Here is a 17,740-nt window from a genome sequence, read left to right on the forward strand (position 1 = left end):
GCAACCTATGAGTTAGAGTGGCAACTAATGAGATTAAATGGACTTTGCAAAAGGCAGTATAATTGTTGCCAGGCTTTAGGAGAGTGTGTTAATTGATAATAATGAACTATCTCAGCCAAAGTGAGCCAGCAGCACAAATGGATGATCCATACTTCATTTGCTTCAGGGTGGTTGTTTTCTTTAAAAAAAAAATTGAAATGGGCTAGTCAAAGTGATTTATTTGTCTAACTTGAGGTGGTTGAAAAGGCTAATTCCAATTTATGGACTACACCTATTTTGATCAAACTATGCCTTCAGGCCGGTGCATAGGTATTATGTTGCACAATTCCTTCCACCTCCTGCACAAAATTATAAATTGTACTACATTCTAAGCAACAGCAATTATCTTTCCTTATGGGTGAACCATATAGCAAGCACATTCACATCTTAATATTTAATCTAATACATTTCATAGCCACCTATTCCCACCTGTCAACTCAACAGGTCTTGCCAGTCTGCTCTAACAGACATCTTCATATATCATATTTTTCAGCAATTCACAGATAGATGATAGATAGATAGATGATAGATAAACGACCTGTAACACCTCAGTTCCCGAACCATGAATCACTGTCCAAGCCTCTCCACAACACGACATCGCTGAAGGCTCTACACAACATTTTGGATGCTGTGTTTTTACTCTTTAAAAGCTAGAAGGAGATTTACTCATTTGGGAAAAGATAAAATAGAAAAACACACGTGTCCGTTGTTCAAAATATACCTCAGCAACTATGCCCTCAGCTGCACTAGACATTTAAAGTAGTATCATACCACTTTAACAGCCATGGCTTCCCCTCAAGAATCCTGTAGTTTGTTATGAGTGCTGAGAGTCGCTGGAAGACCCCTTCTGTGACAAAAAAATAAAATTAGGTGTCTCCTAACCAGAAAAAAAGGTGCCGGAATTCACCATGAACACTTCCCTTGTTCTCTTAGAATGGCAATGGTGCCCACCTGAGAGCTGCTAGAATTGAGTTCCAGCAAGTTCCGACTGAAAAAAAGCCCTGCTCCCAATTCTTCTTAATCAACTACATTTCCCATGATTCTTTGGGTGTGAGCCATGACTGGTATAATACTGCTTTAAATATATAGTGCAGATGGGGCCTGTCTCTGTGTAAAACGGGAGGTTCTGCCCTGCACAGGGCATCATAGTTCAACAGTGAACATTAAAGATGGTGTGTCTGCTCCTCACTGCCAAGATTTAACTTCTAAACCAGCCTTCTTCAACCTGATGCCCTCCTTATGTTTTTGGGCTACAATTTTAATCAGTCACAGCTAGCCTGGGCTGGAGGGCACCAGATTCAGGGATTAAGGTTTAGAAATCCATAGGAACAGGTGAGGGAGTTAGAACACAAACATTGAAGACTGACAACTCTAGTAGGAACCCATGCTAAAGAAATGGCAAAAACTAGTGTGATAATTTACTGTGCACAGGTACTGGGAAGCAGAGACTGCTCCTGCACACAGGGCTAATTGACATCCATCATTTTAAATCATCAACTTAGCACATAGGAGTGAGAACCTGTAGTGTGTGTGTGTGTGTGTGTGTGTGTGTAGAAACCAGCAAGCCATATTCTAATCCAAGCTACAATGCGGCACCTAATGAAACTCAAGCATTTTTATGGCCCTCGTTCTGGTAGCCAAGATCCTACTTTCAGCCATAGAACCTTCCAGAGGGAAAATAATTTATCCCTCCAAATCTCTAGCTCAAACCCTGGCTCACTTTGAAGTGAGCATTGGGGAGTGTTTCTTTTTTCATGTATTTTCCTTCTTTAGAGTAAAACAGCTGCTATATGTGGATTTGTATTTTTGGCTGATAAAATTCAAGTGGAGTGGGGAATGTGAGAAGAAAACCAGCTGCTTTGCTCCTAACTCATTCACAAGCTTTGCCCCATTGTGCTTGTTGTCATGGTGGCTCCTGAGAATGAGCACAACAAATTAGGTACAGGGGGTTCCTTATATGGGCCCGACATAGGTTTGAAACACATACCTTCTTCTAACATCTAGTTATCACGTTTTCATTGTCACATGGTTTCTCAAATACTGGGCCTTGAGCCACTTTCAAGTGGGCCTCAGTGCCACTGCCTGCCCACTGCCTTCTTTCTTCCCCACCTCGCCCTCACAGCTGTGCCCTAGTTTTTTGGTTGGACTGATGCCAGTGCCAGCAACCCCATGGATGCTGAGTACAGGTAGCCCGGAGGCAAAAAAGCTCAGAGGAAGGTCTGCCTCCTCTGAGAGGGAAATGGCCAGAGCAGATGTTGAAGGAAATCAGAACCTGAGAGAAAATGTTCATTATTTATTTATTTACTGAAATAAATGCTGACATACTGAAATAACTGCAGATGAGAGAGGAAATTTGATGGCGATTTTTAAAGGAACGGGGAGTAGGGATGAGAAAACAAAACAAAACTGGCATTTGGCAGTGTGGGGATAAGGTAAAAGTTGAGTATGAAAGGAGAATGGGAACAAGAAACTAGGAACCAAAAATATATATAAGAAAATGCCTTAGAGTCTGTGAAACAGTCAATTCTGCCTAAAATGGGGAAGGTGAGTCACAATACCTCCACAGCAAATGTCTGTACAGTACTTAATTTGAGGAAAGCTCAGCTGTGGAACCCCTTGCCACGAGGAAAACACTGTGGCAGAGAATTTAGCTATTTCCAAAGATGGATTGGTTACATGGTATCAGTAACTGCCAACTGTTTATGCCAAACCCAGCCTCCATCTGCGATTATTTTGTGACTGGTTCTGCCTGCACACCACCATTATGTACTGGTAGATTGCAGTAGTTTTCTGTGGGCCTTTTCTGCCATTGCTCCTCATTTAGGGAATGCTTTCCCCAGGGAGTCTTGCATGGCGCCATCATTACATATCTTTAGGCACCAAGCAAAAACTTTCATCTGCATGAAGGCCTTTGGCCTTTAACTATTTGTGCCTTTAAGAAGTGGGTGGGATGTTTCTCGTATATTTCTTTTTCCTCCTGGTTTTAATGTATCTATGGCAGAAGAGCTGTTTGTCTGTTTTTTGGTTGTAATTTGCAATACAAAGTGAATTACAAATTTATAAAATAGTAATTCTTATTATTTCAATCTTCTCAAGTGGGCCAGGGGGCAGAAAGTTGGAGAACCCCTGCATTTACAGAAATGAATACATTGTGCCAAAACAATCAGCATGCGTTAACTTACCGGTAATAGAGAACTGTATGACGATTCAGTATCTGTTATACTGTCTTCATCTGTGGATTAAACACTGAACTACAAAACCAGAGCTACCCAAAAACATTTCACCATGCCCTCCTGGGCCTTTGACAGCTGTTCCAGGCATCAGCCGATGAAAATACTTGTGCACATGTTACATATATAAAAGGTTTGCCTACTGAATTCAGGAGATGAAGCTTATTCAAGTCTCAACAGCAGATCACGCTGGATTTTTTAAAAAAAATCTGTTGGCAACCTTACTGAAACTCTATAAAGGATGTCAAAGTATCTCTGACACAATATGAACTTATTCCCTATTCTGAGATCCATGCATAATCGTGCCTGTTTCCATGAAAACGTGCATGCAATCTGAACCCACAAAGCGGTTCAAATGGGTCTGAACTCTCTTGTGAAATGAACGGGGAAGCCCTCATAGGCAGGGGACCTCCATATAGCTCATAGGGTCACAAAATTCTATCCCCATTGAGCAGGGGTAGCCAATGTGGTGTTCTCCAGGTGTTGCTGGACTATGTCAGCCCTGACACTTGCGCCATGCTAACTGAGGCTGATGGGAATTGGAGCCAAATAATATTTGTAGAGCACCATGTTGGCTACCCCTGCCATAGAGATGAGCACAGGACAGGGTCTTTCTTGGGAATATAGGCTCACTGTAGCATAAGGAGAAAGAAATACTAAAAGAATTGAAAGTGAAAAGTGTGTTGGCTGTTAACCTTATTGAGAGTAATGTCATTATGCATGAATTCAACAGTAATGCAATCATGGACCATGGAAAGACATGATTCAATTACAAGGACTCATCTCAGACAAACATCTGGAAGTAGTTTGGTCATTTTCACACCTTTTAGTGGCTCAGCTCATCCTTTCCATCCAGGTCCAAAATGACACAAAATTCTTTAGGCATATAATTTCCCCCCTGAAAAGATTAAATAGAGCAAGCAAGTATAGGTGGCTTGCTATTCTAATCCACAAGTTGTATAAAAACGGATAATTAGTACAGATAATTCATAGCTAAAGAGCTGGTTCTGCTGTGGGTCCAGAAGCCTAAACCGAACACACATTTGTACTGAACATATTGTCCACTTGCTCACACCAATGGCTGTGCAAGTCTGTCAATGCACCAGTCTATCTTCCAGCAACCTTATTCAGGTAGGATGCTGCCATTACATCCTGCATGACAGATCCTTCACTGAACAATTGGGGGGGGGGGTTAAGATCAAAGTAAAATTACAGAACAGAATACATTTTAACATATGTGGACCATAGAACAGAGGCAGGAGTAACAAAATGTTTCCAGAAAGCAAACCGTGCTTTCTGATGTGCAGAAGGATAAAGAGGTGGCTATTTTATTTTATTTAAAAACTAAAATAAGTATGTCACTACTTTTGAGAAATAATAAGTAGTCCAACATTAATAAGCTTAAGGATTAATTCTCCCAACAAAGATGGACATAATTCAATAAGGGCCTGTTCTTAGATTTGGTCTAGTGTCACTGAATGCAATGCCTAATGAGGGTTGGTGGGGGGTGGGGGGGTGGAAAGTAGCCTGATTTTGAAGGAAGAATTGTGTCACATTAAAGTAACTATGTCATGCTGAGGTTTTAAACAACTGGAGAGCATAAATCCCACTGTGTGATTTTGATTTTTTTTTTACCTTCTGTGCTAGCCTTAACAAAACTTCCCGGCATATTCCTCACCCCCCTTTACCAAGCAGTTTAATTTTTCAATTTGAAGAGCTATTGGTATAAAGTACGCCTCATTAGCTTGTGGGAGGTAGCCGGTCTTCATTAATTCAGTTCTTCTCACTTCATTTGCTTTGCACACAGTCATAATTAGCTTCAAAATAACTTGGGTAACTTCGATAGATTTACTGCTACAATTTTACTCTGCGGTCCCGCTTTGCCTCCTGTTGTTCCAATGTTTTCCATAAAAAGTGAAGGTGGGGGATTAAAACGGCAAAGATAGCTGTAGAGAGTCATTTAGTGCTGTGCTCTTGAAAAGGGCAACGTTCTGCCTTTATCCTTCAAGAGCTCCACAAATGCGATCAAGTATAATGCTTTGTGTTTGATCCACCTTGTGGCACATAGATAAATGTTCTTCACACTTACAGAACCACAATCTATGTTCTCTTTCGCTTGCATGTGATAATAGGAGCCTCTTCTCAACTACCCCCAGCTGCCCTGCTTCCCAAAAGGCATGGCGTCAGACTGGCATGTGGGATATCGCGCATCAGGGCTGCCTAGAATCTTTCCTCTCTCACCTCCGCTGTTTCATTTCCCCCAGTGAGAGACGACACACCAGAAGTCATTTATGGTGCTGATATCACACAAATAATCTCTAATGGGCTTAGACAGTAACATAGGAAGCTGCCTTATACTGAGTCAGACCATTTGTCTGACTCACTATAAGGCAGATATATAGGGGTTGTCATATTTTATCTTCACAACAAAGCTGTGAGCTGGCTGTGTAACTGCCCTCTCATCCACCCCAATCACTGAGTGGTCTTCTTTACGAATGGGGCTTCAAACACAGTTTTCCTGGTCCAAATCATACACACTAACCATTGCACCATATTGCTGCTCATTGCCATTCAACTTCAACATGTAATCTAAAAACAAGCCCAAACCTCAGAAGAAGCTTTGGCATGTTCTTTTGGAACCAAGGCTGCACATTTCTGCAAACAGTAGCAGTAGATTGGCTAATTAATTCTTCTGAAGAAGTGTGCATGCACACAAAAGCTCATACCTAGAACAAACTTAGTTGGTCTCTAAGGTGCTACTAGACTATTTTATTTTTATTTTAAATTATTTCGACTTCGTCAGACCAACACAGCTACCTACCTGAAAGTAGGCTGGCTGTGAGGGAGTAACAGTATATTATATAAGATTTTATGTAATGCGGCAACATGTTCCATAGTATAGTTCTGAAGGGCAGGCATGCTCAGAAGAAACGCTGTCAACATGCCCAAGATAATAATAATTATTATTATTATTATTATTATTATTATTATTATTATTATTATACCACCACACCCATCTGGCTAGGCTTCCCCAGCCACTCTGTGCAGCTTACAGAATATATAAAACATAATAATAAACTCATGCTTCAAACCACTGTTTTCATGATCGTGTGCATTTAAAAAGGACAGCTAATTAGTTTCCCTCCTTGGTAAATACATTCTTCTGTAGCCAGAACCCTAATGTGTGTTGTGGGGTTTTTTTGCTGGAAATGTTGTTGGAAAACACTGTATTTGTCAGGAATACATGGTGTTGTTCAGATGCTGTCTGAGTCCAGTGCTGAACAGCATGACCAATTGTCAGGGATGGTAGAAGTTGTAATATGATAAGGGCACTGTGTTGGCTGCCCCTGCTATAATATATCCCAAGAGATGACCTATTGCTAGTATTACAAAAAGTTATTTCCAGAAAATAATCCCTACAATAATTGTATGATTTCACACTTTGGCCAAATAATCCATGGCTACTGTATCCCCAACAGAGCAAACTATCTTTACCCACCTGCATGCCCCTTCTTCACAGTCATTATAAAGTATCTGAATAAGTAATAGAATACTCTTGAGACAATTTCAGCAACTGGAATAGAAGAAGGGAAGGATGGAACAACAGACAAAGTCTGAAGAGGAGGAGTCCACGTCCATCACCACCTTATAATTGGAAAGCATTGATTTTTTTTGACTGTTCGCAGACAAGCAGGGAGCACAGCTTCCTGCTATGACTTCCAGGTCCTAGACAATTCAGTGTATTTTGTGCAAAAATAAGCAATTCAGATATGCCAACGGCTTGGGAAAGGGATAGTGACAATAAAGGAGAAATTATCTGCTTAGAATTTACAAGCACGTGGGTAAGAATCATAAATTTATAGAGTTGGAAGAGACTCGAAGGGTCATCTAGTCCAAACCCTTGCCATGTAGGATGAGACTGTTGAGATACTAGGCAATATTCAACTACGTTTTACTCAGAGTAAGTCCATTAGTCATGTCCATGCATTTAAATGGGTCTACTCTGAGTAACACTGAACTGAACACCAACCACTATGCTGAGACAATGGAATAACTTATGAATCACTTTTGTTCCAACTGCCTAATTCCTTGCTTCAATCAGGAAGGCTCTGATTTCAGCGGCTCATTATCCTGCTACAATAAGCTGACTTTAAAGGAGCTGTTGAACAACATTCTCCCATTTATGACTTCTGCAGCCTGTCTGCCAAGCGCAGATCCAACCACCAACCTGAAATAATATAAATTTCTTTCAAATAAATTGTGCTTTACATGTGCATGCACATCCACACACATCCAGACATTTCATTTTTCCTAGAAATAATACAGCTGCACAAATCTGGATAAAGCATCTCACTGTGACAGATGGAGCTGAGCAAAACAATTCACAATGAATATTTCCCCCCACAAATACATTTTCTGCTGCTGGTTTGCTCACAAGCTGATCTTAGCAATCTTTTGCTGCGACCCCACAAGCCATTTTACTTCCTCTGATGTCCATGAAACCAAGTTCCCTTAAATCTTAGCTTACATAGTTTGTCTGCATGGTACACCTAATCAAGAATGGATACTTGATGCATCAGATTAAAATGGGCAAAGGCACACCTGGCTGCAGCTTCCAGGTGAAAAGCTGAGTTCAGAAGCATCCCCAAACTGTGAACCTATTTCTTCAAGGATTCCTATTCCAGAGTCCATCTGGAAGCACCTATATCTTGTCTGGATTAGGTTTCAATTTATTAGTTCTCATCCAGCCCACTACCACCTTCAGGCACCAATTCAGAACACCAACAGCTAGTAGATGAAAATAGCACATCACAAGCCTTGGAGAATCTTTCTCAGTTTCCCCCCCTGTAGGTTTTAAATCACATGGGACAAAAGACTGAACCCAGAGAAATATCATAACTAATGGACCTGGGGAAGAACGAAAGTCCCCCCAACTTCAGCTTCTGAAGCCAACTCCCAAGAAGGACTGGAAGCGTCTTAATATGGTACTCTCCTAATCCCATTCCTACCAGATGGTCCAGGATGATACCATGGTTGATGGTAATGAATTCTGCTAAGAGGTCCAGAAAAACCAACAGAGATGTACTCCCACTATCAAGCTTCTGGTATAGATTCTCACAGCAACTGAAGTGTCAAAGTCAGTGACTTAAACTGGATGAATGAGTCAATATCAATGGTGAGGAACCACCAGGCCATCCAGTTGGTCCATATGGCTGTTTTTGGTCAGCTATGCCCACCTATCACTCACCTGGCATGTGATGTCAGGTGTGGGACAGGTAAAGCCTGTTTCAGACAGCCACAGCCAAGGCCGTCTTTAGCAGATGCGGCGCCAGGGTGCAAATATCCATCCAGCGCCCCCAAATTACCACGGATAGTGTTGGGGTGGCGCACTGCCAGCCATCCGGGGGGGGGGGTGCAACTCTCCCCCATGCCGGTGAGGGAGAGCGATCCCCGCAGAGGCTTGGGAGTGAAGTTGCACCCCTCCCAAGCCTCGGTGGGAGGAAAGCGGTCGCCGCAGAGGCTTGGGAGGGAAGCTGCATGCCCACCAGCTATATGGTTGGCAGGGCACAGCTTCCATCCTAAGACTCTGCGGGGATCACTCTCCTCCCAAGGAGGCTTGGGAGGGAAGCTGCATGACCACCAGCCTTATGGTTGGCGGGGCGCAGCTGGCGGGTGTGCAGGGAAAGGGGAGGACGCCAGCAAAGCCGCGCAGCTCCCCCACTCGCTGGGGCGCCCCTGAGAGGCTGGCGCCCTGGCGCAACGCATCACTAAGCCCTACGGGAAAGACGGCTCTGGCCACAGCTTCCAGGAATAATCAGGAGTGCACAGTTTAGAGTGTACTTACAACTTTGCAATAATGCATGCATTCAGAGCTGTTTACAGTACTCCCAAGGTTCAATCCTGCCAGGTGGTGCAGAAGAATACCATGGTTAATGGCATCACCAGCTGCCAATATGTTCAGAAGTAATAGGATTGCACTGATCTGCTCCAATGCATAGAGCATTGATCGAGGTGTCCAAAGCAAACTAAGTCACATGCCCTGGCCAGAAACCCAAATGAAATGGGTTCCAATAATCAGTATCATCCAGATGTGTTGGGAGACCTGAGGTCACCACTTTTCAATCACTGTGCCCCAAAATGGTACATTTGAGCCTGCCCCTGTTCCATAACTGAGTCCTAACTTCTGCTCTGGATTTGGGCCATAGCATCTAGTAATTGTTCAAGGGTAGCAAATAAATAGTGTACCTTTTAAGAAAACAAAGTGCTAGTTTCCAAACTCCACAAAAAAGAGTCCCCATTTTCAAGTCTGGATGAGTTAACAAGTTTAGTCATATGCCCCACTTGAGTGTGAAAATAAGAAGTGGCTCATCACAGGAAGCCTTTTAAATTTTTTGCTATCTTGCCACTTCCTGATTCTTTCTGATGCCCAGGGAGAGCCAAAATATCCGCAGAGTAACTACACAAAGTAGTAGCTGGACACAACAGGGAAGTTTCCCCTCTGCAGTTTGTACATCTGTATTTTCAGAGCATCTTTATCTGTGAAAAGCATTTCTACTTGGCTAAATGTTGGGAGCTCAATGGGTTGAAAACTAAAGATAGATAGATAGATGATAGATAGATAGATAGATAGATGATAGATAGATAGATAGATATATGCGCGCCCAATGCTTTGAGAAGTTTGAGAATCCATCTGCCGTGCAGCTACAAAGCTGTAGGACGCATTCTTTGCCAGAACCATGGCTTTGTGAATGCTTTATCAGCCATGCTCATAACAAAGATGACTCTTGCCTGCTTTGCTTGCTTGTGAAAACATACCGTTAGCATCCTTTTGCAATGACACAACTGATTCTGCGGATGAATTTTGCAGCAAAAATAAAAGAAAAGAAAAAGCCCTAGCTCCTTTTGATTTTCACCTTAAAACCTAACTGCAAAGTAATTAACTTCACAGCAGTTGCCATTTGGCAAAGCAATGCCGTGTATAGAATGAAATATTCATTAATAATTGACTCTACAAAAACTGTAGTTAAACTATGTTCAGGCAATTTAATAGCTCACAGCTATAAGGATGTAGAGGGTAAAGATCTTTGTGTGACACCGCCCCCAACCCATGGAAAAAAAATATAGCACTTTCAGTCTGTTAGGCTTTGAGAGTTGGATTTTGTGCAAAAGTGCTGAAGTAAAATTTGAAAGACTCTTCTACAATGAAGACATAAAAGGGTGAATATGGGAAATGGAGCCAGTGGCTGCTGGGATTTTTTTTTACATACATCACTACTTACCTCTGAAGAGAAGATGATTGATAATATTCTCCAAATCCGAGTAATTTATTTTTACTTTGAAGGTGTACATTGAGAACAGTCAGTGAGAAATCAAATTCTACCAGGTCTGGATAGGTGTGTGTGTGTGGAAGAATGCATTATAAGTAACAAAATCTGATAGCATCCTATGATGGAATATCCAATTAAGCAATTCTAACTGTGCATCGAATCAAGGCCTTTGTTTCTGCAGTAAAGCTCAGGTCTTATCCTTTTACTGCTGTCTCTCCACAGGGCTCTCTAATTGAATTTACTCTTTCTTAACGAGAAGCAAATTTAATGCTCTTTACAATGACTGGTTGATCGTGATGCGGCTGCCCATTCTCTCCACCCCCACTCCCGCCCCTCCCAGTTTGCATGCATCAAAACCTGCTAAGTGATTTTTGTCTGAATGCAAAGGCAAAGCTCAAAGGAGTTCCTGTCTAGCATCCTACCTTTCATCTGCAAAATGTCTCAAAATACTTTTTTTTTGTGCAGAAAAGGAAACAAAAACGGAGGAGGATGTTTTCTTCCAAGGTGATGATTTGCCACTGTGCCTTCGCAGCTTTGATGGCTATGGTGCCAACGTGAACTGCTTCCTCCGGGCGGGGGGGGGGGCGAGGAAAAACTCAGGTGCCGATTTTTATTTATTTTTATTTTCAGTGATGATAGCATGTGAGAACCAAAGGATGAAAACACCTAATTGGAAAAACAAATGAAAGGAAACTGGCGGAGTATGGCTTCAGTAAAATAGCTGGAATGTTCACATATTCATCTGCCTTGTTCCCAAGAAACAAAGCAATGCTTGTATTTATCACTAAAAACCATGCATTAAAAATATAATAACTACTATTTTTGGTCAGCCATCTGTATCCTGATACTCCCACCCAGGTCCCTCCAGATGTTTTGGGTTACAACTCCCATCGGCCACTATGAGCAGGCCCAATGGTCAACGATGGTGGTGGTTGGAATCCCAAACATCTGGAAGGTTGGAGAGGTAGCTCTCCTTGTGAGGGCACCAACATGGCATCCTCCAAACATTGTGGACTATCATTGTCACGGATTGCCTGGGGCTGTTGGACGTTACAGTTCACAACATCTGGAAAGGACTCCATTAGCTACCCCTGCTCCAGTCAGTTATCCATACTCTTCCCACAGTTGCCTGCCCTTTCACAAGATCATCATTCTCCTTTCTATGACCATCCTGCCTGACCAGAAATCATGCTAAATTCAACACAAAGCAAATGATAATGGCAAGTGGGAGAAAGCTGGCTAGGTCCTCCACTGAAAGTAATGAGGCACAGATAGGAAGCTCCTTTAAAAGGGGGGGGGGGACGCACAGCAATTTTTAATCAAGTTATGTTGTTCTTCAACCCACAATTTTATACCTACTCCATGCTTAATCAAAGGTCACTTCCACACCATACAACTGAAGTGCATTAACCATCTTTTTCCTTCCCAAAGAATCTTGGCAACGGTAGTTTACGCTTCACAGATCTACAACTCCCAGCACCTTAACAAACTACAGTTCCCAGGATTCTTTGGAGGAAGTCATGTGTTTTAAACATATGGTGTGGATGTGACAAAGTTACATGAATCAGAAGCATACAGCAGTTTAATGAAAAACGCATGCGTTAATTCATCCTTAGGCAAATCCAAATGGGTTATATTTCTCCACAGGCATGAGGAGAGAAACACACACACACACACACACACACACACACACACATCTTAGCAAACAACAATGAAAATGCAGTATCTGACAGCGAAAGCATAAACATCAATTTCAGCAGTACAAAGCATTTTCATATGACTTTGGAGCCATATAAATACCTACATGGCTGGTTAGTTCTCCGGTATTAAATATAAATGTACAGAATCATCTACAATTCAAATCTCATGGGAGAAAGCCTATGAATGAAAGAAACCATCCAGAGACGGAGGGGCGGAGGAAGCCTTTGATTTCAACAAAGCATTACAAATAACTTGGGGGCAGAAATGACCCTCTGGAATTTTTAAAGAATACAGGCAGGTGGGCTAGAGTGGTTCACCAAACCCATAAAATATGACCAATTATCTCACATAGTATCCTTTCAGGGTTGAAGAAGATAGGGAACTACAGGGTGCGAGTGCCTACAGGCTATGTTGTGAACAGGGCAAAATACAAAAAAGGTGATACTCCAACATCAGGTCCAGCCACCAAGGTGGTTTACGGTTTAAAATCTCCACACAAGCAAATGGTACAAAATATTCAGGCTAACTCCGGAATTGATGGCTCTGATCCCTGGCCTGGGTTTGTTCTCTTCCACCTTTCCTCAGAGAAGTTTCAGGGAAGATGGGTGAGGAGCGGCCCCTACAGTTCTCTCAGACCACTGATGGTCCCTTCACAAGTTGACTGTTATACTTGGACACTTCCATAAATAAGAATTTGAAAAACAAATACAGAGGCTTTGTGTGTCCGAGATCAAGACATGTGGCCACATTCGGCCAAGTATGATGAGCTGTTCCCTTTTTTTTTTTTTTTTTGTAAATGTCACTACTACAATATGGTCATTACTGACCAGCAATTAAATCTTGCCACACAATGAGGCAATCAAAAGAGCTTACCTAGTATGCATCCACTTCAGAAAATAGCTAGATACTGAACCAAAGTGGGCCACTTTGGAAGTACTCAGACTTGCTCCAAAATGAAGTGGGATTTGTCCAAAGTGGTCCAAAACAAAGCAAGCTGCTCCAAAGCATCATGGACATTTTGGAAGGGTATTTGTATCCTTCCACTCAGTTCTCCTGACTGAGCCAGCCCCTCACTGGCTGCCAAATGTACAAATGAGCACGTATGTCTGTGATGGACTACCTGTTGGCAGCAGGCAGCAGAAGGTCCCCAAACAGGGTGTTTGCACGGCAGGGAGGTTGTTTTGCTGAGTTGGCCTGGCATCTTCTGAATTCCAAGCTGTCACATAATGGCATTGGGCCCGATCCAGGTCTGAATGATGCACCTGCCCTGTCCCACGCCTTTCACCACAGTGGCCACAAGCAGCAGGGCTGCAGATGCAGCAGTGGCACCACCAAACCCTGCCCCTACTTGCATTTAAGTTCAGTGTTGAATATTTTGTTGGTCTGTGTCTCAATGAATAATAGTGTAATATAGAACTATTCTGTATATTGGTCCAAGTACTACTTTAGTGCACACTTCCAAATTTTTATAAATAAAATGTTGTCTACTCCATCAAGAATGCAGCAGGAATGTGAAACTCGTGCTGTGGATTGGGGTGGGTGCGTGGGTGTGGATGGAATTAGATACTCATTGATCCACATTACAGTCAAGGAGGGGCCATACAAAGCTTCAGAAAAGTGAACCAAGGCCCCACTTTAGATGTGAAGTCTAATCCAAAGTGTTTGGAATCAAGCATCTCCTTGTCTGTAACACTAAATCACTTTCTAAAGCAATAAGTAAATAAATTCTGTCCACACTCATATCACATATCCTGTGCTACAGGCAGTTCATGTACCTGGGAACCAGACAGGTCTGTTGTCCAGTTATAACACCTGAAGGCCCCACATGCCAATCAGCTGTGCAAAGTTTTGTTTAGTAATCAAAGCAGGAGTTACTCCAAAGGGGGGGGGGGACAACATCAGGAAGTCAACACAGGTTTTCAGCGGCACTTGACATGAACAGCTGAAAGGAACCGGCAACAGGAAGAAGCTGTTCAAAGTAGTGTTGAACAAAGCCAAAAGGAAAGGCGATGATTCAAATTCTAATGTGACCTTGTCACAAGAGTGAGCATTTTTGCAATGAAATCACCCCAAATGGAGATTTAGGATTATTTCCTTATCAGCATGTTGCCTGACCTTCCTTTTGGCTGGTTTCTGACTATTCGTGCATGAAGTCAAATGCGACTAAAGCCATTACAAAGCACTGAGACTGCACTGCCTGGCTCATTAGCTAAAATTGCAACCCACCCACCACAAAAGCCTATCCAGCAGCTCAGATCCAAGAGGGGGACCTTTTTAACAACAAAAGCAATTGACTTGGCTAAATAGTGAGATAATACTTACTTAGCATTGGCCAAAAAAGGGGCTGTTTCTGGCATGAGTCGTCTTTCTTTTTTTTTTTTTATATTACGGTTCATAATTCTCCTTTGTGGAACCAAAGCCATCTGAGTAAATTATCCTTCTGAGGAATTCTGCATGATAATTATTTGATAGGATATCAAAGATCTGGAATAAAGGAAGGTCACACTTTAAGCGACTTCTTTTCTGAAACCTTTCAAAGACTTCAGTGACCTTTTATCTCAGCATTCTTACCGCTGTCAAGGTTTGATCTTACAGTCACTGCAAGCAAAGTTCCCTCGGTTTCACAGAGATGTCATTGTCAAGACATCAATCACCTGGGAGCAGGCGCCATTGAACTCAACAGCAGTAGACATGGGTAGGGTTACAACGCATAAGGCATATCTGGCTGACATCCGGAGAGATTGTGGAAACCAACAACATTTTCTAAATGGAAAGAGATGGAGCAAAAGTTAGTTGACTGAGAGAAAATAAATAAAGTAAACTAAAACATAGTTTCAAACCTACCAACCAGGACTGGCGAAGAGGAGATCCTGAGTGCATTCCTTAGCTATACAAATCTCTTGGGTAGCAAACCACTTTGGGGAAGAAGCAGAAGCAGGTTGGCCGTTCATCAGCTGGGTTGATATTTACCAGGGAAATGAAGGTTATTTCTCTTTGAGTCCGTTTCAGTCCCCCAACCTGGAATTAGTGTCCATTTCCCTAATATAAGAAAGCTTTGCAATGGAGAATCGATACTTTGCAACAAAGCAGCTCAGACTGAGAGTTTATAATGGAAGCTGGAGGTTTCCTTCCTGGTTCTCTGCAGGGCCTTGATAAAGGCAGGTGCTTACATGTGCCTCTCCCATGTTCCGAATAGCTGCACATGCAGCAACTGGGCATGTCACTGGTGGCCCTGAAGCTTCTGTGTGGCTCACCATCCCTTCTGTTCCTGTGGTCCTGGAGGTGATGGGAGAGACAGGGGAACGTGTCAGACAGGAATCCAGGTAATATGTAAGGAGACCTCTGATTCTGCAGGAGAGATTGTGATTATGAGGACACCTTTCCTTTAAGGAGCTCAAGGTGGCATCCATAGTTATCCTCCTCCTCCTTCTCCATATATTATCATCAAAACAACCCTGTGGGCTATGTTAGGTTAAGAGACAGTGACTAGCCCAAGGTTAGCCATAAGTCTCATGGCTGAGTGAGGATCCAAACCCTGGTCACTCTAAACACTACACTAAACTGGCTATTCAGAGCTGCTGGCACAGTGGAGATCTTCTCCAAAGAATCCCCTGGTTCCATATCTGGGCATGGCTGAACCCTGACAAGCAGATGCCTGAAACAGGGCCTATTCTGCTTTAAGCCTCAATATTTAGAATAGTCTCATCAGGAAGGACCTCTTGGCCTAACTGCTGCTTGCTTTCAGATTGGCGATTAATAATGTTTTGTTTCAGTGAGACTTTGCAGAAATTTCTTAAAAAGTTAATTTCATGCTGCTTCTGCCTTTAAGCAGGAATTCTAATATGTTTGCATCAATGTGCATTGTCTTATCTTTCTGGGTTGTAAACTGCCATTAATCTTTTGTATAAAGTTAGGATATGCATTTTGACAGATAAATAAATACATATTTGGAAGAAGACGTCTTCTGAGCCTCAAAAAGATTCGAATATATAGTGCAATTCTCTAAGTGCAAGTTGAAAACCCAAGTTGAAGTTATCAGACATCTGGTCTCTTTCAGAACCTCTGATGCCCAGTTTTGCTATCAAGCCACAATTTCAGCTGGGCTTCAACTGATCAAACCTATTTTGAATGCCAAGCTTCAACCATGGAATATGTGATATAGAATATATGTGTGGGAAACATATATAATTATTATATTGGAAAGTGAATCTTTGAACAAATGCAGAACTCGTTTTCTCTCACCACTGTATATCCATATAAAAACTTGGGAAGCTGCCTAAACCTTTTCCATACCTAAAATATTGTTGACACTGACTACAGGGTTTCAGACAGGAAATTTTTCTTATCCATTATCTTGAGATGCCTGGGGCTGAACGTGGAACCCATTTTTTCATGAAAAGCATATGCTCTGGCGCTGCGCTACAGTCCATCTCTGCACTGGAAATATGCATGTGGGATTAGAGGCAATTAGATTCATGTCAGGAACTGTGACATGTGTTATGTACTGAAGTTCTCATCCTGGGCCAGCAGGGGGATACTGTAGATAGTTTTCACTCAGGTCCACATATGCAAATAAGGGATTGAAAGTGATGTTCAGTGATTGGATAGTTACAGAAAATGGCTACTGTTGCATTCTAGTGGAGCTCTATATAAGCAGGCTGGCTGAACCCTTCAGTTCAGTTCTGTTCTGGCCTGTGAATAAAAACAAGAGCTGTTTGAAGAATCGCTGTGTTGTCTGATATGTTCACCCACAACTTAACAACATGCAAGAAATGTAATCCTTGTGCCATGTGCCAGGGGCGGGCAGGAAGAGAAGTGAGCAGAGCAAAGGACATAAATGTTACAGTAGGGTAGTTTCTACACATGCCCCAGTCTATTCCTCCACCCACAGAAGCAGGAAGAATTATCAGAGTTCCAGGGCACATTCATTCCAGACTGGCAAAAACACTCCAGGAGGACGAGGAGCAGGGCCTGTGGAGGTGTGGCTTGTGGAGAACGGATGTGGCCTGGGGACAAATCTGAGGTTCAGATAGAGGGGTCTGGAGGGCCACATCTCCCCACCAGATGTGAGATTCCCCATCCCTGCGGTAGAGCATTCTCACAACATTGGGCGAGTTAAATCTGTGCATGACTAAAGCTATGCTGCAATAGTAAACCTCCAGTTCTACACAGGCTTACATACCTTCCTCATGGAGTGTTTCCTGCACATCAGTATGTTCAAGGTTGAGACCTCCCATCTGATTTCGCCCTTAGTTTCAAATAAATATGTCTCTGCAGGCTGCTGCAGCTCCCTTTTATTCAAGCAAAATACAGCCCAATGCCAACACCTTTCCAAAGTTTCAAAGAAGTGCAAATTATATATATATATATATATATAGTATTTTTAAAACACCTTTTCACTTGAGCGGTTGCTGGGAACAAATGTTGGCTCCCAGCATGCAG

The 17,740-nt window shown here is 42.4% G+C and overlaps 1 long non-coding RNA gene across 2 annotated transcripts in view; it reads right to left on the reverse strand.

Annotated features, from left to right (window-relative positions):
- LOC310673429 overlaps positions 1–17,740 on the reverse strand; it is a 90,066-nt gene that overhangs the window by 59,265 nt on the left and 13,061 nt on the right. For both annotated transcript variants that reach the window (XR_014508997.1, XR_014508998.1), the window contains exons 4-5: positions 14,953–15,061; positions 14,621–14,782 (exon numbers count right to left, since the gene is read on the reverse strand). This is a non-coding gene — a long non-coding RNA (uncharacterized lncRNA). The remainder of the gene's footprint in view (positions 1–14,620; positions 14,783–14,952; positions 15,062–17,740) is intronic.

Source organism: Podarcis tiliguerta, assembly GCF_965153285.1.
Source record: "Podarcis tiliguerta genome assembly, chromosome: 3".
In the NCBI taxonomy this organism is placed as follows: Eukaryota; Metazoa; Chordata; class Lepidosauria; order Squamata; family Lacertidae; genus Podarcis; species Podarcis tiliguerta.